The 21,764-nt window shown below is 40.1% G+C and overlaps 1 pseudogene; it reads left to right on the top strand.

The window, feature by feature from the left end:
* The first annotated feature begins 1,910 nt into the window (after nt 1-1,910).
* LOC126452325 (5S ribosomal RNA) lies at nt 1,911-2,028 on the top strand (annotated as a pseudogene).
* The last annotated feature ends 19,736 nt before the right edge of the window (nt 2,029-21,764 follow it).

The raw sequence follows: 21,764 nt of genomic DNA, 5'->3' as shown, positions 1-21,764 counted from the left end.
CTAGTTGGAAGAAGACTCTATGGAGAAAACACAGTAATGGCCGCCAATGATGTGAGAATGAGGATTCCTGTTTCGAGCTGTGCGACGTAATAGCCCGGATGGAACACTGGCGGTGAATGGCAGTTCCATGTACACCTTCGGCGGAGCCTCCATTAGCAGGACGGGGAACACGGGCAGCCAAATTCGCCTCCGACTAACACGAGTGCCCCGCGGAGCCAGCAATTACACGGAGACCCGGTGCCAGAGGCTGTGTCCGAGGCTCCATCTGCACACGACACTCAGTTTCCCGCTGCCCCTACCACTGCCTCTTCGCCTCCGCCCTCCAAAGCACGTCGATTGCCCACAGGAAGCGGCAAATAATAGGATGCCATCGGTGGCGCTGCACTGCAGGAGCACTGTGTGGGTGTGCGTGTGTGTGTGCGCGCGCAAACCGCTGGTGCTCTCTCCGCGCGCCGGTATTTGATCCGCACACTGTGTTTATTACCTAAATCCAACATGGCGTGCCACAAGAACGCAGGAGGAAAGAACTTCCGATTCTGCGCCCACATCTCTATTACATCGGATGTTCCCGATATCTCGAAAACAGAACTTAAAAGAGATTTGTTTCAAAATTACTGAAAGAATTACTGAATCACCTTCACTTATGATCCAGAAAGTTTAGTGTAAAATACCAGTGAATTGTGTCAAAATTACGTAAAAAACACAGACACACGAGATACGAATTTTATCAGATTTCACAAATAGATTTACGAGTCGCATCTAATATGCGACCAAACGAAAGAAAAAGACAATCGTTCCATTTAAATGCCGAGACTATGGTCTTCTTTGTGATTATTCTGCTTTATGTTTTGTCTCAGCACGGATTCTAATATCTGCATGCTCTTATAGCGCTCGCCAGATAGAAGATCTGTACTGCTGGAAATTACGTATTCCTTGTCTTTAAAATACACTTGTGTATGTTAAAGTGACACGTGATTTTATTTATATAAAAATTAACATCCTGTCTCTGAGAAATAATTTTAAATGGAGATTTCATTGTTGATGGTGTTGGGACAGCAACTAGCCACAAATGTACTTTCAGTTCCTTTACTCAAAGGGTACCATTACCGGTTTCGAATCGTTGTGATTCATCTTCAGGAGGTTTACACGCTTTCCTTATGACATGTGGTGTGTTTTTTTACAGACTAATTGTCGTGAAATGTCGGTTTGAAGTGTTTGTTTTCATAACATTCGTCCAACAGATGTGAATACATTCCCACTACATTCTTAATGTTGCACACGTAAATTTTTCTGACTGAACACTTTAGATTTGTCACTGAGAAGATTTCTACCACGCACCACACGTTTAGATACATACATACATACATTTCATTGTTGACAGCCATTGCTGCCTGGGTACTAATCTGTTTAAATGCTGCCGCAGTGGCCATCTTATTCAGAACCAAAATATGTCGTCACTCCGACGAGTTAATGCGCAAGTACTGCTTTTAAGATTTTCCAGAATTTCAGAAACTTTCATGCGCACCAGACTGCAGACTGCCGAGTATGTTCCAGCACTGACGCAGCTAACACTTATTTTATGTCAAAAGTATTACATACTCTCTTAGGGTCGAAGCAAAACTTCATTATATGTGCAACACATATAAAGAACCACATTTTCCCTGTAAATACGAGAACATCATGCTCTTGAGTGAAAAATAGCTGTTATGTGAAGAGGGCAACATCTCACTTAGATCACTGCTAGTTATTCTGTAGAAAATCCTCCTTACTGCGAGACGAACAATATTATGCTATGAATTCAAATAACAGTGTTTAATTCTATCACTCTTATAAGTATGCGGGCATAAACTGCTGGCACCTTGTGTATAAAAGCCCGCAACTGTAAATACCGTTTAACTATGCAACGAATGGGAAACGGCCTTGCCACAGTGGATACACCGGTTCCCGTCGGATCACCGAAGTTAAGCGCTGTCAGGAGTGGCCGGCACTTGGATGGGTGACCATCCGGGCCACCATGTGCTGTTGCCATTTTTCGGGGTGCACTCAGCCTCGTGATGCCAATTGAGGAGCTACTCGACCGAATAGTAGCGGCTCTGGTCAAAGAAAACCATCGTAACGACCGGGAGAGCGGTGTGCTGACAACACGCCCTTCCTATCCGCATCCTCAGATGAGGATGACACGGCGGTCGGTTGGTCCCGATGGGCCACTTGTGCCCTGATGACGGAGTGCTGAGTGAGCATGCAACGAACATCATTTTATGTTATTACAGCAGTTAAACTTTTTTTAGAATTACAATAGCTGGACTTCACTACTGTTTCTCCTTTTATAAAGTTTCTGCACAACACTTTGGAGAAAGCTTTCAGGTAAGTGAAACTTCCGTTTACTGTATTCACGTGTTTGCTAATCATTTCTGCCCCTGTTCAGTTTCTCTACGATGACAGCTGCTGTACCAGTCTGCAGTCACCTATACTTACCACTGTGTACGAAGTACTAGACAACAGTCTTATTGCATTTTTAGCTTTCCGTATCTCAGTCGGTATAAATGGAACCCTTATAGGGTCACTTTGTGGTCTGTTAAGAGCCTTTTTTCTCAGGAACGGGATGAGGTACAATGTTGAAATTTATGTCACATACTAAGGACTATGACTCCTTGGCGATGTAAAACTTTAAGGTTCTCAGGGATTACGGTCAAAAGGTACAGCCACTTAAATCACATATTTTGATACTTGCAAACTCGCATCAAAATCTATAGCATACTTGTCGTTGACCTGGCAAGGACCAAGGTTTCACTGTATAACTGAAGGAAACGTTTTTAAAATGATAATTTCTAATTATATAACATACATAATTTTTTGTAGTTTTTTTCCGTCTGTCTGCCCATCTGTAAAGAACATTTTTTTCTCAGGAACAGGTATAGTCATAATTAAATTTGTATGGCAGCCTCAGAGTGCATGTGCTACTCGCTCTTGTACGGTTTTCAAATTTCGTCACTCACGCTTTATGTGCTGCAGTTTTCTTCTGAAATTTCAAAAATTACACTGGAAAATTAAGATTAATGTTCCTACGTACCACATAGTCATTGTCATTCTACTGAAATATAAAAGTGTTACAGTCCAGAAAATTTGTCAATACCACATTAATGGTTTTCTGTTGCTTCACTACACTACTACCCACCAATAATTATGAGCGAAATCAAATCAAGCAAAAGCATTATCAAAATTCAGTTATAAGTAAAATACATTTTGAAATAGAAGCTATTGGGAACTAACAGAAACTTTTTCAAAGGCGTATCTGTAACTGACGAGTTAACAGTATATTCCGAATAGCTTTAATGTATTAATATAATACTTAATTTATAGAACTTTAAATAGTCTGAAATGCTTCACTAAACACAGCGTCGTGTCTAAGGACAACAAAACAGTAGAATATCGCGGAAACTGATTACGGCGGTCTCTAGTGTGCATTTCTTTCTGTGGTTCTAAATCTGTCACGCATAATGTGTTCCAGAGCACACTATCCTCTACATACAATATTCTCACCTTCTTTTCAATCTAAATCGAATACAGTCCTACACGCTTGGTGCGTAACGTGATTCTTGGCCTAACCTGTGTTTCTGTTGCCCATGAATGTCATAGAGGCATCTATTGCAAGCGTTTATCTTTCCCATAATCTAGTACGGAAATTTTTACGTGCTGGTCTACAGCAGATAAAGTATTCGCTGGATATAAAAGCTCTATAGCTACACTGCATAATATTCCTCCTGCAATAAAAACTGAAACAGGGGTGTGCAGTTGTGTGCAACATATAAACTATAAACACAAATTTATACAAAATCCTCAGGGCGAAACTGTCTTCTTTTCTTTTCCTTTCTTTTCTATTTCAGACTCAGTAACTGGTATATAGAAGGGGGGAGAGGTGGGGGGAGGCGGGTTGACATTGCAGATGATGAAATCGTCAGCACATCTACATACATTTTTCACAAGCCACCGTACGGCGCGTGGCAGTGGATACCTAGCCTCACTACTGGTCTTTCTTTAATGTTCCACTCACAAATAGAGCGAGGAAAAAATGACTGTGTATGTGCCTCCGTATGAGACCTAATATCTCGTATCTTATATTTGTCGTACATACATGAAAGGTAAGACTGTGGTAGTAGACTCGTTTCACTATCAGCTTCAAATGCCAGTTCTCTAAATTTTCATAGTAGTGATCCCAGGGGTTGCCATTTCAGTTCCCGAAGAATCTCTGCAACACTTGTGTGCTGTTCGAATCTACCGGTAATAAATGTAGCAGCTGACCCATGAATTGTTTCGAAATCTTCCTTTAATCAGACTTTCGTTTTGACATTAAAACGCTGTTATACCTTAAATATTCTGGAGAAGTACTAATGTATAAGTTTATTTATTATGGTAACTGCAGCATATGTTATGTTACAGTAGAGCATTATGCTGAAAATCAGTAAACATTATGCTGCTTGATTTTCTTATATAAGCTTATTTCGGCTTTTCTTCATTCATCAATACATCTGCAAACAATCGCACTTACTTCTGTTTTACATAAAACATATTTTATAAAATTTTTACTTTGGAGGTTGTACTCAAGTCCTGGCGTGGTAAACGACCACATGTCAGTTTTAAATAAACTGTTGCTGCTGTCTGTAGTTGTTGGATGTAATTTTTTTCATTGATATTTTAATGTTGTCCAATGATTTGCTGTTCCACATATGTTATAGTACCTTTCTTATTATTTAGACATTTGTAGCAATTCAAGTTTGGTAGCTAGTTATTTACTCAAACTTAATTATATCATAAGATTAGACTGTGGTTATCTTGCTATGGGTCATGTATCTATGGAACTGTTATTCACGTGATAGTAATCTGTGGTGTTTTGGGTATCTGTTACCCCTAAATAAAATATCAATAAAATTTTTAAAGACTATGTATGCCCGAAACGGTTTGTTCGTTAAGTAAATCGTGAGGTTAGTAATTAGTGCGTTTGTCTATTCCAAATTCCTCCAAATACTCGTGAATGGATGATTTGTGACTTCATGGAGAATTTTTAGTCCATTTTCACTGTTGTCAACTCTGTGTGTAAAGGAGATAAATTTGTTGTTATCTGTTTCTGTCATGTTTTCTCTGAATCTGACAATGAAATTCCTTCCAGTCTACTCTATATCAAATTTTGTACAGTTATTGCAGCTAAGTTTCGATATTGTGACTTCTCCTGAATGTAGTTTTGTGCTGATATTACTCGTTGTTTTAAAGGCTAATTTGACGTTTGCATTTTCTTGTAGGGCGTTTGTTTTACCGGATAGATTTCTCATACAGTTTGTTGGTATGAATATGGTTTCCTTTTTTAATGTAGTTTCTCTCGTTAGTGTTATTTTATGAGTTATAAGATCTTTTTAGGGTTTATTTTTTGTTGTATAGGTGTAGAACCATTTTAGGGTTATAACTGTCCTTGTATGGAAAGTATTGTGGTGTAGTAATCTATTTGGGTATGGCCACCTGTTACAGAGGCAGATTAGGAGTCTGTTAATCATGGAATGAAAGAATGCATATTTGTCAGATTTCGAATGTGAAGATGTGTTTGTTTGTAGCTGTTATTGTTTATCATGAGATCTAGAAAGGTTATCGATTTATTTTTCCAGTGCCTATTTGAATTTCATTTTAGGATGTAAGTTATTGAATTTCTGATTGATTTCTTGTACATCGTGATCATTTCCTTGTATGAGTAGCAATGTGTCATCGACTTACCAGTAGTAGTATATTATGTTTTTTAGAAATAATTGTTGTCAGCTGAAAAATTGTGCTTTGGATTTATTAAGGAATTATTTGCTGTGAATCCAGTGATTCTGCTCTTCATGGCCACACCATCAGGTTGCGTGTAAATTTTTTCGTTAAACTGGAAACAGTTTTGTGAAAGGATAAGTTTGAGAACTTGTATAACATAATGCTTGCCTTCATTTTGTACTTTTCTGATGAGTCATGGGATTATGTTCTGTAATATCTATTGTTTCTTGTGTAGGTATGTAAGTGTAGACGTTTGTTAAGCTGAATGAAATGAATTCAGCATTATGTAATATGCCTGTTCCTTCTTGTATTTTCAGGTATTCTGGATTTTTTATGGGGTAGGTTTTCCCCATATGTGAAATATTTCACCTTCAGTTTGTTTAATGTGTTATTAATTCGGTAAGTTTGGCTGTTAATACTGTTAACAATTTCATGTATAGGAGAAAGGAAATTATTTTACTTTGTTCAAGTAATCATTATTTTTAATGCTAATTGCACTATTCCCTCAACAGATTCATGTGCCTTGCTGTTGTTATCTGCCAGTTTCTTGTTTCTTTTTGTAAGAGTATTAATTTCATTTTCGCATGTTGGTCATATATGTGATTTTTTTTTGTTCTATAACACTAACGATGTTAACTATGAATTCGTTTTATTGTTCAGTAGATAATTTTGTCATATGTAGAGCTTTTTTTATGGTAATGAGATATCTTATCGACTTGTTATGTGTTTTTCAGGTAAAATTACTCCCCTTAGCACATTTAGATACAATGCAAAGTGCATATTGAAATAATTTTGAATGCCTCGTATTGTGTTATTTACATCACAGTTCATCAGAAATTTGTTTTTGTTGTCAGTAATGAAAACAATTAAGGAGTACAAGGATTGGAGAGTAAGAATTCCAAGAGCCTCAAAACGCATAGTGCACAATATGTGGTTATCTGCTGTACACAATAATCTTGCTGCTCACTTCCAGTGAATAGACACTATTTACCAGACATGCCCAAACACTTTATTTACGTAAAGTGCCCTGCCCAAGAGGATTCATTTATCGTAGATTGAAAATATGCCATCACCAATGCCCAACACCCCTCTCCCCCCCAAAAATAACATCACTTACATGGACAGCAATTGACACCCTAAACACATTATACAAAGCTTGTTTTCACTGTGTTTGTCTTTATGTTATTGCATATTTCTTATAGAGGAACTATTCTCTCGGAAGAATAAGGTAAACATGCGTTTTAATAGGGTTATGATCCGTTTCGTAACTTCTTTAGAATCCACAGTAGGCTACATTGTGTTTCAGGGTTTAAGATACCACAGCTGTTGTAAGGAGCTTTTATTTAAGTGTTTTATAGGTTCTTTTATTTAAATGTGTTAAGTAAAAGAACCTTACAACCATATCCGTATTTTTAACCTCTGGTGAATGCTCAGTTGTGAATGTTCCTCTGATAGAACTGTTTGTATATTATGCTTGTTAAGATTGCCATTTTTTCTGGTAAAGTTTCATAGGGAATACACTACTGATGACATTTTCACTTTTTGACCTGGTGCCAAAAAGTTGAATAGAATTCAAAAATGAAAGCACAGGTAATAATAATACAAGCACTTAATTTATCACAAAAAACAGCACTTATGTGAAACTCATATCCTTGTACCGTGGAAATTTTGTATCGCTCAACCACTTAATACTTATATTTTTGAATCAATTTTATGTGTTCATGTTCTCTGGCACTTTGTAAAACGTTGTTTATGGGTGAAGATGGACAAATAATTAAGTCAGTTTAAAATTAATTAATTTGAAACAAAACAACACCAACAGGTTGTCTGTAGGAGTCGGACTTCTATCAATATCAGTACATACACACATTTTCGAAACACTGATTTCCAAACACTACTATTTTAGTATAGAAACTATTAGGCCGAGTGTCCTGTACTCTCCCACTGCAGAATGTCGCTTCATAATGCAGCCTTATTTTAACATACTCAGTGAGTACAACTTTTTTAACTGGCGAAAATGATTGCGAGGGAGGACAATTTGTGACATGTCCATTCAAATGAGGAAAAATATGATTCCTTAAGTCATGGAAAGCTGCTGTGACCAATTTTTTCAGAGGGTTTTTCACATTTAACGTCGATGTTTGCTGTCATACCCTCCTGCCCATTTTACAGATACAAACAATGTTATTCGATAGATTAGACAAGGCACTTCTGTTCTTATGTTTAAGACCGCTCCACCAGGAACACTGGAACATGATGCCAATTGGTAAATTTTGCATTTAACTTTTGTGACGAGTTTCCTGGCCACAAATCCAGCAGTGTATTCAACAAGATTATTCACATATCAGGTGAGATAGCTGGATGGATGTATAATCATGTTCATGATTTATTAATGACATCCCTGGAACAGATGGCAGCTTATTGCATTCAGCTTCCTCATTTAAATATTAGTTGGTGTTACGCTGAGAACTGTGGTAGCTTCTATGGCAGAACAATTTGTAATAGTAGGTTTTCTAGTCTGTATGTGGATCATAAATACTTCCAAGCGGTCTTGACGATGTTCCTTTGTCAACAAAAATTTAATTCTTGGTGCAAATCTACTTGTAATATTCTCGTACACAACTAAGGATGAACACAGACTAAAGATCATGCCTGTAAACACAATTCTTCTTTTGGAATGCACCAGTAATGTTCCCAAAACTTTTTTTAAATATCTAAACAGCTAATCTTTCGCTACCTTATGTGCATACATCACTGTACGTAGTTTGGGCCAGGGGTCTTTTGAATGCCCTGCAAAATAGGTTCCTTCTGTTTAATATGTGAAATAAATTATTTATCAATCTGGCAAATTACTCTGTTGCCTCACAGCTCTGAGACTGGTACAGGCCCAAATTTTTGTCACAGTATTCATTAGCATTGGCTAAACGTCTACTAAATGTCTGTTCAGCAAGGTTAACCTTCATTGGTTCTTTGTGCCAATTAATACGACATTTTGTCAGTTTTGTCCCTAAATGCAATCCCTCTTGCCTCTGTACGTTCCATAGTTCCACAGAATAGCTCCATTTTATATAGCCAATTTCATGAAATCCGCCCCCTTTGTGGCAAGGCAATTTCTTACCAGATGTGTGATGTGGCAAGCATCTAACGAAATATGTTCTATTAAACCTTTTGATGGATTTATGAACCTTGGTGTCACATCCTCTGCACTAAGTTCGTCCCCAAAATAACGAGCCATCGCCAAGTTAACAGAGGTATCATCAAATTTTAGGAAGAGCACGTTAATATCTATCAGTTTCAGGAAAACAAGACAAGCTAGATGTAAATTGTTACTTTCACTACCACTCAAACCACTTGAAAAAAAAATACCCCACTGGAATTCTGCAGTAATATTTCAATGCAACAACCATAAAGACCAAGGCATCTTTTACCTCGCATGAATTATCACACGTAACTTCAGCATCACAATCTGCATGTCCAGCACACTGATGACCATCAAATTCTGTGTGCCTCCTGATGGACATTTAGTCCATCATGAGAGACACCACAACTTTATTGTCCTTGGTTCCCATATGGCGTGATTTCAAGATAAGTGCCATTTTTTCTTGTGCACTGAACCCTATTTTACCACTTACTCCTTGATGCTATTTTCGTTAGGATGTGGTAACGTATTTTCAAAAATCTCTCTAACGTTGTCATGGGCTTGGCTCGAAAGAAGTTGAGAGTGAGTGCAGATTTACATCGCTCTTTAGGCTAGTCCTTTCCATGTTCTCCTTTAAAGCTTCCCAATAGATGGACAACAACTGGTGGGAAAATACTCTACAAACAGAAAAGGAACAACTTTTGCTGACAACTGAATAATAAATTTGCCCAAAAGTAGACAAGTGGACAACTTACTTGTAGTAAAATGTGCATTTACAGTAGTTTTAGTATGAGTATGGCAGGTTTAGACTACTGCCCCTAAGCTCCAGCACTTCTATTTGGAAGCTTAATGTACAACACACAAAACAGTTATTACTGTTGCACTCCTAATTTGCTCTGTAGACTTATCTTTGCAGTGTTCTATAGGTAATAACACAAAGAATTTGCTAGTATTAGTTTACCTCCGCCATGTCAGCCGTACTTTCAGTGCTCATCTGCTTCTGTTTTATTTCTGACAGTAGTGACTTCAGCTGTATCAGATACGTTCGTTAAATGACGGCGTTTCTGTCTCTCTAAACGTAATTATTTCTTCGTCACTTCAAGTCTACATGTAGCAAATTCCACAAAATTTGTTGATTTATTTGGAGATAAGTTTACAGTGTCCATTTTGTAATCCCCTATTTAGGATTTTCAGAACGTTATTGGCCGTTTTAGTTTATGTAGATCTGTGGCAGAACTAAAATAAAGCTATATGATGACAAAGTTTCATGCATTGATTTTGAACACACATTTAACATTTTACTGCTAGCAACTACAATTATATAGCCTACACCACAGTCAGTTAATTATATTATCATGAAACAGTTTGTACGTTACGCTAACAAACTACTTCTGTGTACAGCTCATCACGCTCCTTTTGAGCCACACTTACAGTAGAGAATTTCTTCATTGGAAAACTCCAGCGGCAATAATAATAAAAGAATGTATTCATTTCAGAAATAGGACATTAAGACCATCTTCAATGAAAAAATAGAGTCATGCACAACTGCCAACCATAATCTGAAAATTTTAACGTTACCATTCATGTACATGTACAGAACAATTTCGTAAATCGTTGCCAGTGTATTAACGGAAAAAAAAACCATGTGTTCATTCACATGACAATAAATAAAGGCCAACTTAGAAATATACTACACAAACTGTGAGCTACTCAGAAAGGTTCTTGGTACTCGATTGTAAAACTTAACTTCCTGAGAGTTTACACGGTATTATGGTTAAAAAGGTATTCTGGAAAGAGCTAAAGAATTATTTAATGGAAGCAAATTTTATGCATCACATGGTTTTGGATGCATGATCTGTAGTTAAGGAATATACAAATAGCTCTAAGACCTAAATATTAATAGAGAAAAATCTATGCAGCATACTATCCTTATCACCAATGTTATGTAACATATTATAATATATAGACTATGTATTTTAAGTGTTAGATTAAATTGAATTGTCCTATAATGCAAATAAATACACTGTAGATAATGTAATGACATGGAAACAAAGAAAAATTTTGATCTCAGTGAACTTCCAATGGTCTGTTAACAACAAATTTTCCTCAGCGATACTATTCAACTTTTAATGCAAACTAAACCAATCTTGAGCGGAATTCAGTTTCAAATCGAATGAAATTATACATTTAAGTCAGTCAGACTTGTGCACAACAACTTTAGTTACAATCATTTCGATAAAATTACAAACAAAGTGCTACTTGTATATCATTTTCCGAATTAGACACTTCTCTGAGTTGGTGCTCTCCTATTTTTTCGTTTAGGTGCTAAGTGCCTAAGGAAATAAAAAACTGATGATGCGGCATCTGACATGAGTTTCTCTCCAATACCAGAGGCCTGACTATTAAAACATTGTGGCGAAAAATATTTCCTGCATATCACTGTGTGGTCGATTGCGTTAATATTATCCCTCGTCAAAGGAGGGGTCGAAATAGTTCTCTGTACTTCGTGTTCTGGAAACCTGTAAGCACTTTTGAGAATACTTTCAACTGTATTTTTATATGAAAGATGTATAGAATATTGATTATAATACTCACATCGTGATATTTACACACAAATCAATAAACAGAAGAGTACTCGCGTCTGCTTAAGGGATGATTTCACGTTTTTGCTTCAGCGTGCAAATATACTAACTTAACCTTAGAGAGACGTTCACAAAGCATTTTGTATTATTAAAACCTGTGGAACGAAATGTTGCTTCCAATCATGCATCCTTCCGTGCAACCAAGCACTGCACAAGAACTTACCATTGTAGTGCAAAACATTGTCCAGAGCATCACTGAAGCTGTCACTGCAGCAGTGACGTGCAAAATTCGGAAAACACTGCAGGGGACTGTGAGTGGGATCCGTGCTCTGAACCAGTCATGAAGAGAAACCGAAGACAGGGCACGACTGGTTGAACAGAGTCTGGTCGAGACGTCTAACGAACTTGAACAAGTTCAGAAACGCAATAATGTTAGGCCCCTCAGTGTTCCTGAGCACAGCAGAAAGAATACAGACGAATTAGTGATGAATCTTGTCTGTGAGAAGCTAGGCCTGCAGGTGACACTACATGACATTGACGGACGTCACAGTGTTTAATGTATTGCTCCAGGACCTACAACACGTCCCGCAAAAAGAAGTGAAGTTCGTACTGTACAGAGAAAACACGAGATCTTTAAAGCGAAGAAGAAACTGACAGCACTAGAGGATCTCACCAATGAAAGATTAATCATTTTGATCTATGCGATTTCTAGATTTACGCTGCAGAACTTGAGGAAAAATGCTGGTAGGATAAGGGGGAAAACTGAAAATAGAAAAAGATCGGTTTGCAATGTAAATTAACACGAAATCCTACACTTTGGGAGATAAGAACATGTTAACTCCTGCTGCCATTAGTTTGCGTGTTTATGCAAGTATTATAGATTACAGTTAACCATTGCTTAACTAATGTGTTAACTGTTTCTTTTTACCTCGTTACTAATTCCCCTTTTTATTGTCTCTTAGTTACTTTGTCACATACTGTACCAACTTAGTCTTAATTCCATTTTTATTTTAACAGTTTAATATCGTAATATTGTTGTTACTCATCATTAGCGCCATTAATAGCACATTCTCTTTTTATTCCACATATCTTGCTTTCAGTACCGTTGCGCTGATTATTCTATCTCAGTTTGCCGAGTTTCCTCTCCTGTCACCAGTCGACAGTTTAATGACCACTGCAGAGCCCATTGTCGTAGGCCACTAAATCTCCCTCCACCCTGGAGACACCTGCGGCTTTCTCTCCCGGATAACAGCTTCCCTACCACAGCAGGCTTCGCTATACGCTGTTCCCTCGTCGCCATTGACACACAGTCCTTAATGTCCAACAGCAGCATCCTCGGGAGCTTTGCACTGGATGTACCGAGTTCCACATCGCACACAAACGTCCAGATTCTGCCAGCTCGTGTCAACGAGTTGCGTCAGATATTTCAGATCATAGACATCCTCGTAATGCTTCTCTCGGAAACCTGACTCAATCTAGATGTTCCCAGAAGTTCAGTAAAATTTAGACGGCTTTATCTTTTGAAGACACAACACTTGTAACAGACGAAGGGGTAGAGTAGGGGTGTAGATACGCTCTGAATTATCACCTACTGTGCTACACACATCCAACAATAATGAAGATAAAGCAGTGGGATATATGTGCGTAGAGATCAAATCCCTTAATGGAACGTGCCTGATATGTGTCCTCTACGAACCTTCTAAACTAGAACGATTCCTACCAGAAGATCAGCGTTGACCCTATAAAGAAGGTGGAGAACAAGACGAGGGCGCTTCTCAAGGACGCAGATTTACGGGAGGGTGACGCTAAGAAATTGTTACCCCAAGGTCCGGTACCGCCTAGACTATAAGGACTCCCGAAGGTTCACAAAGAGGGGGTACCATTACGCCCCATTGTCAGCAACATCAGGGCACCTACATATTTGTTGGCCAAATACTTGACGGGAATATTAAGTCCTTATGTGGGTAAATGCCCTCATCACATCCGTAATTCCGTGGATTTTGTTAAACGCCTTGATAGCTTCAGGTTGGATGAGTCAGATATCATGGTGAGTTTTGACGTCGTTTCCTTGTTTACGAGGGTACCCCTGCGAGAGTCACTAGAATTGATTAATCAGAAGTTTGACGAGAAGACCACTGAACTTTTTAGGCATGTCTTGACCTCCACGTATTTTCTTTTTAATGGAGAATACTACGAACAAACGGAGTGAGTCGCCATGGGTAGCCCACTCTCACCGGTGGTAGCGAATTTGTACTTGGAGAACTTCGAGGAGGAAGCTCTGTCGTCATCCGTATGGAAACCAACTTGCTTTTTCCGTTACGTGGACGACACGTTCGTCATCTGGCCACATGGTATGGATAAACTCCTTGACTTCCTTACACGTCTAAACTCCATACACCCCAACATCAAATTCACTATGGAGACTGAAACGGAGGGTAAATTACCTTTCCTTGACGTCTTGGCCAAGAGAAGGGCTGACGGCACCCTATGTCATGGGGTGTATCGGAAGACAACGCACACTGATCTGTATTTGCACGCAGACAGCTGCCACCACCCTTCACAGAGGAATGGGGTACTTAAAACTCTAGTACATAGGGCGCGCACTATCTCTGACGCAGAGAGTCTACCCCAGGAATTGGAACATCTGAGAACTGTATTTCGAAAAAATGGGTACTCAGAGTGGCAGATTCAACGTGCTCTCCACCCAACCACTGCAGCACAACCTGTTGAGATGGATGAAGTCACGAGGGAGGAGGTAGGCACTGCATTTAATCCACACACAGACGCACTCTCGTGGAAAATCGCCCGCATTCTGAAGAAACACCGGGTCGGAACTGTGTTTTGTCCTCCGAATACAACTCGTGCACTGGTGGGGAGCGCCAAAGATGACCTCGGTTTGAGGAAGGCCGGCGTGTACCAGATTTCGTGTCAATGTGGCAAGTCGTATATTGGTCAGACGATGCGTACCGTCGAGGATTGATGCCGTGAACACCAGAGGCACACTCGACTGATGTATCCGAGCAAGTCGGCGGTCGCTGAAGATTGTTTGTCGGAAAATCACGCCATGGAGTATGACCGCACGAGGATTCCGGTACAGACGTCGAGATACTGGGACAGCGTTGTTAGAGAGGCCATCGAAATTCGCACCAATGACGACCTCATAAACCGTGACTGTGGCTATAATCTTAGCAAGACTTGGGGACCAACGATTGGGTTAATCAAGAGTAAATCGAGCAAACGTATAGTTGTGACGACCACGGCGGACAGAGCCATCACACCGACGTCATCTCAGACGCCGTAGCAATCTGTTCCACCGCGCGACCGTGGTGCGGGGCGCGGACGGCGGAGGGAGCGCGCCGCGGTCGGAGGGTATTTAAATCGGCCGCCGCCGCGACCGAACCCAGTTCCCTCTGAGCAGCCATAGCGTACTTATCTCCGTGCCGGCACGTTCACAGGAGCTCAGTCCGTTAGTTCACCTGATGATGGCGACAAGTAGGATCGCCGAAATATTGTGCCCGTTGGACACTACAGACCGGCAGCACACCCGTGGATATTTTGATTAGAAGGGTTTACTTTTTTCGGAACAGTTCTTCCAAGTCTCGAATCGACATACGAGCATACAATTATAGCTGATAACACTAAAATAAATTTTTTACACAATAGTCCTCCGAGTGTTAAATTTAAGCGGACGCTTTCTTCTTCAAATATGTCGCTACTTCGATTTGCTCCTAACCATCATATGAACAGTGGCCACAATCTCAAAGGTAATTTTGCAACAAAATCCCCAAACAGAGTAATTCATATCTCTCAAATATCTGTACCCGGCTTGTTTGTCCGTACATAATTTTCATGACGTAATCGGTAGAATGGCCCAGAAAGAAATCATAACTGACTACGTACCTACGCTTCAAACTCGTTAATTTATCTGAAATTTCAACTGAGGAGCTATAAATAGTTTAGGGGGCGTCTTCTGTTCCCTTCTCGAACATAAACGAAAAACTTCATGGATTTACTAACTAAGCTACTCAACTCTACGACATATATACTGCTCTAAAGACAGGAAATGTAAGCAGGAAGCCTGTAACCTGGCTAACTGAGGAACTAGAGACGCTGCGTATTTGGTATACAAACAGTGTCCCACAGCTGAAAATCAATCCGCTTACAGGCAGAAGCAGAAAATAGTCGGCCAAGCGGCGAGAGATGTAAAACGCAGGCCTGCCCATAAATTAACGTACAACAGAAATAGACCAGTTGACCTACAGAAAAAGCTGCGTGGTTTTGGTATAGGCAGATTAAAAGTTGCAGTTGTTACAATCGTCCCACCCGAAGAAATGATCCGATACTTCACATTACCTCGAAACACAACTGAATCATAAACAAGAGACTCACTGATTATCTCACAGGAGTAAACGACTCTAGCCACGAAAAATTGTATCGTAAGCATGTTACTTGTAGTATGGTCAAAAATGCAATCAAGCGTATCAGACACGATGGCATCGCAGTCCAAATGGTGAAGCTTATTTTTGACACACTACTGCCCACTGCAACAGATGTATTGGACCAGTCATTAAGTACAGATATTTTCCCTGTGGCCTGGAAACAGGGAATTGTTAAGCCACAACCTAAAAATCACTTTGCCAAGGCACACACTGATTGCCGACCTGATGTGTTCTTCCTGCACTCTCCTAGGCCATGTAATATATAGTCCACGACCAGCTGACAAACTACCTAACCGCAAACAATCTGCTAGACGAATACCAATCAGGTTTCCGTAAACATCACGGCACAACTTCTGCCTTAATAAAACTGACCAGATGACCTGAAGCTTGCCACGGATGCACAAAAAGCGACTGTCATGTATTTATTAGACTTCAGTAAGCCTCTAACTCTGTCGACTCCGATATTTCAATTGTGAAACTTAGCAACCTAAATTTCTCGCCATGTGAACTGCAATGGTTTGTTCATACCTGACGTCTCGCCATCAATACGTCATGCCAGAAACCATAAAGTCAGATTGGAACCAGGCAGTATTAGCATACCCTAGAGTTCGGCAGTAGCTATTTCGCTGTCTGTAAATTTTCATTGTATAGAAATTATGTGTCATCAGTTTTGTCTTACTGAAAATGCCACGTGGACGCTGATTACATCTAGTTGTATCTAAGTGCAAAACTAATAAATCTAAAGACAGTTATCAAGAATACCGAACTGTGTGCGCTACAAAGATAGGCGCGGGGTATAGGTTAAAGCTCGACCAATGCAAAACGCTAGACGTACTGGTTGGTCCTTCTAGGCTCGTTAAAGCGAATTAAAGGAAATCCCTTTCATCTTTAATCCTAAACGGGATAAATAGCAACTTCTCTCCTTCAACAAAGAGTCTAGGAGCAATAGCACATGCCAATCTAAGTTGGGCTGAGCAAGTAACTGCAGTGTGCAAGAGGACATCGATATCTCTCCATAGAAAAATATAGAAAGCTGTTCCCTCTTGAACCAGAAAAGAAACTTGTAGAAACACTTATATTTGCAGTTATTGATTACAGTGATGTTATCCTGTACGGCATTTCTCAGGAATGTTTACGGCGCTTGGAGCTGATTATGAATACCTGTGTATGTTATATCTGTGATGTTACACTCTTTGATCATATTTCACCATCATCTGCAGAGCTATCCTGGTTGCATGCAGACAAGCGAAGAGATTCGCATATCCTCTGTCTTCTCTACTGTTTTATCGACGCACACTGTTTCTCGTATCTCTCCTTGACTTTAACGCTCTTGTCTGAACACCATAGCAGAAACACAATTTTGTCCCACTCCATGGTTCAGGTGCTTTCTCGAAACACTTTAAGTAGCAGGAACCCTACTCTGGAATAACCTCCCGCAGTATATTAGGTGACTGAAGAACTTCTCCAGCATTATAAGACAGTTAATACAGTGACTACTAAAGTAAAAACAATGATTACGGTTGTTGCTGTACGCACTCGTTGCCGTTGTACTTCCTTCTTTGCAATCAGATCTACCTCATTGCCCAGTATTCTTAACTGGTGCATTCTCCTTAAACCTTTTTTCCTCAGAACTCGAATCAGCAAACATCTATTTTTTATATGTGTAAGTTCTTTTTATACCTGACCTATCATTATTGTTATTACTGTCGTTATTATTGTCACTTTCATTATTATTATTATCACTAATAGTGGCAGTAGCAGTAGTAATACCGGAAACTGCCAGTAATAACTTTATTAGCTTGTAGCCTGTGATAGGTACATTGTGGCTATGGACGCTCAAATCAATTTATACTATTTATCATATTAAAACTGTTATATCTTAGGGAACTATGAAGTAAAAGGTACTGTATGTGTGAAATACTGGTCCGATGTAAGAGACAGCCCAAAATAAATAAAATAAGTTAATTAAAGATTACGTTAGATTAGGTGAAAGATTAGATTCCAGTACATATTTAGCAATTGTGAGGTATTGCTGGGTTTGCTAGAGAGAAAATAGATGTTGGAAGACCACGAAAATGATAGGAATGATTTTGTTTGTGAGTAAAGAACAGGGAACAGACTAATCCATGAAAGGGGTTCATGATGATGATGGTGATGACATGCTATAAGAGCTATGTAACTAGTCCAATTATCTGAGTGTTCAATGTATTTATATTAAAATCTCCAAACACTATCATTTACTTTCGGCTATGTGATATTACAATGGCTCATATTCTTGTAAGAATATTTGAAATCTTCCAAATGGGTAGCTGTTCACTATAATATTTCAAAAACAGCGATAAATCAAAGGAATATGCTTTCAGTTGTTGATCTAAGCAGAAACTACTTATATCAATAGCATTTAACATGAATTTATTTTTTACATACTTTAAAACTTGCTCTTCCTCCATACTTTCTACACAGAAATTGATTGACACATTCTAATCTTCTGTGTTTAACATGATGTGTGTGTGTGTGTGTATTCACATGGTGCTCGGCCAGACATTACACATCAACTTCCTTTCGACGTATTATATAGTGTAAATAGATGAGGAAACATCCCCCAGGCTGTGGCTAAGCCATGTCTCCGCAATATCCTTTCTTTCAGGAGTGCTAGTTCTGCAAATTTCGCAGGAGAGCTTCTGTAAAGTTTGGAAGGTAGGAGAAGAGGTACTGGCAGAAGTAAAGCTGTGAGTACCGGGCGTGAGTCGTGCTTCGGTAGCTCTATGTCAGTAGCACGAGGTTGGAGGTAAGAACACTTATCAGGGGTTTGACTAAGCACTAATGCCATTGAAACAAACTGATTAAACCAAAACAGCAAAGCTGAAAACCTCTGACTGGTAATGAGCAACATTGATTCGGTCATTAGAAGTGGTGTCCTACTACAAAGCTGCTCTTCGATGCTATAAATATTCCACCCCACTCAATGTCATTCATACTCAGTTCTCTGAGTATTATATTGCAACATCTTGTGTTAGGTTGTTCCAGTACTGGTGATATTCTTGCTGCCTGATCTGATGACCAGTGATTTGTAGCTGTGGAATACAGCAAACCAGCATATCGTAGAGAAGCTGACGTTGCAGTTTAGCCCAAAAGTCCACCAATATCATTACAGTTCAGGACAATAACCGAGCTAAACATCAGCATATTTGGGTCTGACGGCCTAGTGAACCAGAGTGTCAGAATCAGCATTCAACGCGACATCACAGCATCTGACATTGTGGTCCATCTGATGAGACAACACCGGCAGGGACCTGAGAGGGACAGTCTCAAAAATTGCTCAAAGCACTATGGGACTAAACATCTGAGGTCATCAGTCCCCTAGACTTATAACTAATTAAACCTAACTAACCTAAAGACGTCACACACATCCATGCCTGAGGCAGGATTCGAACCTGCGACCGTAGCAGCAGCCTGAGTCCGGACTGAAGCGCCTAGAACCACTCGGTCACAGTGGCCGGCAGAGTTGTCTCAGAATGGCATGTGAGTCAAACACACACACACACACACACACACACACACACACACACACACACACACAGGCGCGCGCGCGCGCGCACACACTGTGGTCGCGGTCTCATTAGCTGCAGGCCAGGTGACGGGCAGCGCCTAACAAACGAGTGGGCAGGCCACCCGCCACACTCTATGTGAACTGCCTGCGCTCGGAGCTGATGCAGCGGTGTTTGACAGCCCTGAGTCTGTCTGCGGATTTAGCAGATTCCACTCTGGCTTATGAAACCACCAGCCGCCAAGGAATATCAAGTCCTAAGATCTATTCTGAGCAATAAAAGATATAATGTTTAATCTTGTTTCGTTCTCTCTGATGTGTTCACATAGGTTCTTCGACCTGTGTCCTGACGAAATAATAGGAGTTTCGAGCCCAGAGTGGGTGACCCGAACACTGGGCCGAGCATTAGCGTTGTTTAACTCTCTTGCGCACATTTTAATTAGTGTGATTCATTGGTGGAGAGATGCATACAGACAAATAACCAGCATCATTTCTCTCTTTAATAGCAAGGGAGTGTTTCGCAAGGCGTTAGACGGTACTTTGGCGGATCACTCTCTTTAGAAGAAAGGGGATGTCTGGTTCGCAAATATTGGATGGAATTTATCTGGATAACTTCTGGTAGCCGTCTTGTCGACGGATGTGGCCTGTGCTTTCTTCCGGCTACTGGTTACAATATTTTATTCAAGACATGTATGGTAGGGTACAGTTAAGGAAATGGCTAACTGAGCCACAAATTCGGTTTAGAATCTTATAGGGACATCATCAGGGTTTTAACTTCGTCCAGTTTTGGCGATATTAGCTGTTTCTTAATGGCAGAACCACTAGTATCAATACCACTAATTTTTGGAGTGTCTCCAGAATTCTACTGGGGCTTTATTCCTGGATTTCCCTTTGTAAACGAACACTTGAAAAACGCAACATTTCTGCTCTTGCTTTGCTAGTGTCTGGACACTAAATCTGACACCACTAACAGCGCTTACATGTGGGCTGGCCGCCTCCTCCTGGACGTACGCATCAGCGCCGGCCCGCTGCTCTCGCGCAGTGCCCACGTGGCTCACGCCTCGGCGTTAACACTCGGAGGGCGCGCAGCGACACTTTACGAGCAGAACGGCGGCGTGCGGTGCGGCTCAGGCCGTGGCTTTATTCATAACCTGGTCGCCAAGTTTTGCTGCTCATCTTCTGAGCCCCAGATGGCGGATAAGGAGGTCAACACGGCGGCCCTCTGCGTGTCTGAAGCTCTGCCAAGTCACGAAGCAGCTTTCCAGTTTCGCCATAAAACGCACTGACCCCCAGTGTTCATGAAAATATACAACTTTATCTTGTAACTTATAATTTTGAGTTGCGGACAATACGAATTTATTGGCACTGTTTGACTGAAAATCTGGTGTATCAACCACTTTCAATCCCATTGACAACCAGTCAAAAGAAATATATATTTGTCATGAAATTCATTATAATTACGTTAATATTCTTGTTATTGTACCTATGCACAATTTAAACACGAATTTCATATTTTTGGAATGTGTGTTTTTATCGCGTGTATCTATTTCAGGGTCTTGTAACATATTTCATAAGCTTAAAAACATAGAGGCATTCAATTGGAAGCGTGAAGCAAAATAGAACTCCGCGTAACAAAAGTAGTTCAGTCATCGCTAGACTATCGCCAAAATAAGTTGACCCATAGACTTGTATCTCAAGTACATTATATATTACTGTTGTGGAAATTGGAACGAGAAAACAATCCATGAAGTGGACACTGAAGTGAAACAGTCAAATGAAGAAACACAATGTGCAGCGCATTTTACGTCAGATAAATTTGTGAAGTTATTACTTTGTCATCCTTTAAGGGGTGGCAACAGGAAAGGTGATTGGGCACCCTGTACCATTGCCAAATCCTGAACAACGTGCCTTCCCACTGAAGCTGTTGGGTAGGGCAGGGAAAAAAGACGAAAAGAGATCGACGGAATATTTGAGAAAGCTTTGACGCTCAGATCTCGCAGAGTTAACCAGGCTGAAAATACTGAAAACCTCGGCAGCGCCTGCGCGTATTGTTATCCGTTTCGTCACTACTTTCCTTCACAGCTTTCCGGTAGAATTTCCACGGTCCCGCACTGCGGCCAGTTACATGATCAGGAATATTCATGTCCCAATTTTCCAATAATTTTAACGATTACCGCTATACTCGCAATAGTTTGGCGAAATCTCTTTTGTCTGGAAAAGTCGAACGTCATTAATTCTAATTTTTTGGTCATCTGTAGTTGGCA

The sequence above is a fragment of the Schistocerca serialis genome, unplaced genomic scaffold (genome assembly GCF_023864345.2).
Source record: "Schistocerca serialis cubense isolate TAMUIC-IGC-003099 unplaced genomic scaffold, iqSchSeri2.2 HiC_scaffold_849, whole genome shotgun sequence".
NCBI classification, from domain to species: Eukaryota; Metazoa; Arthropoda; class Insecta; order Orthoptera; family Acrididae; genus Schistocerca; species Schistocerca serialis.
This window is presented reverse-complemented; position numbering and strand designations above follow the sequence as displayed.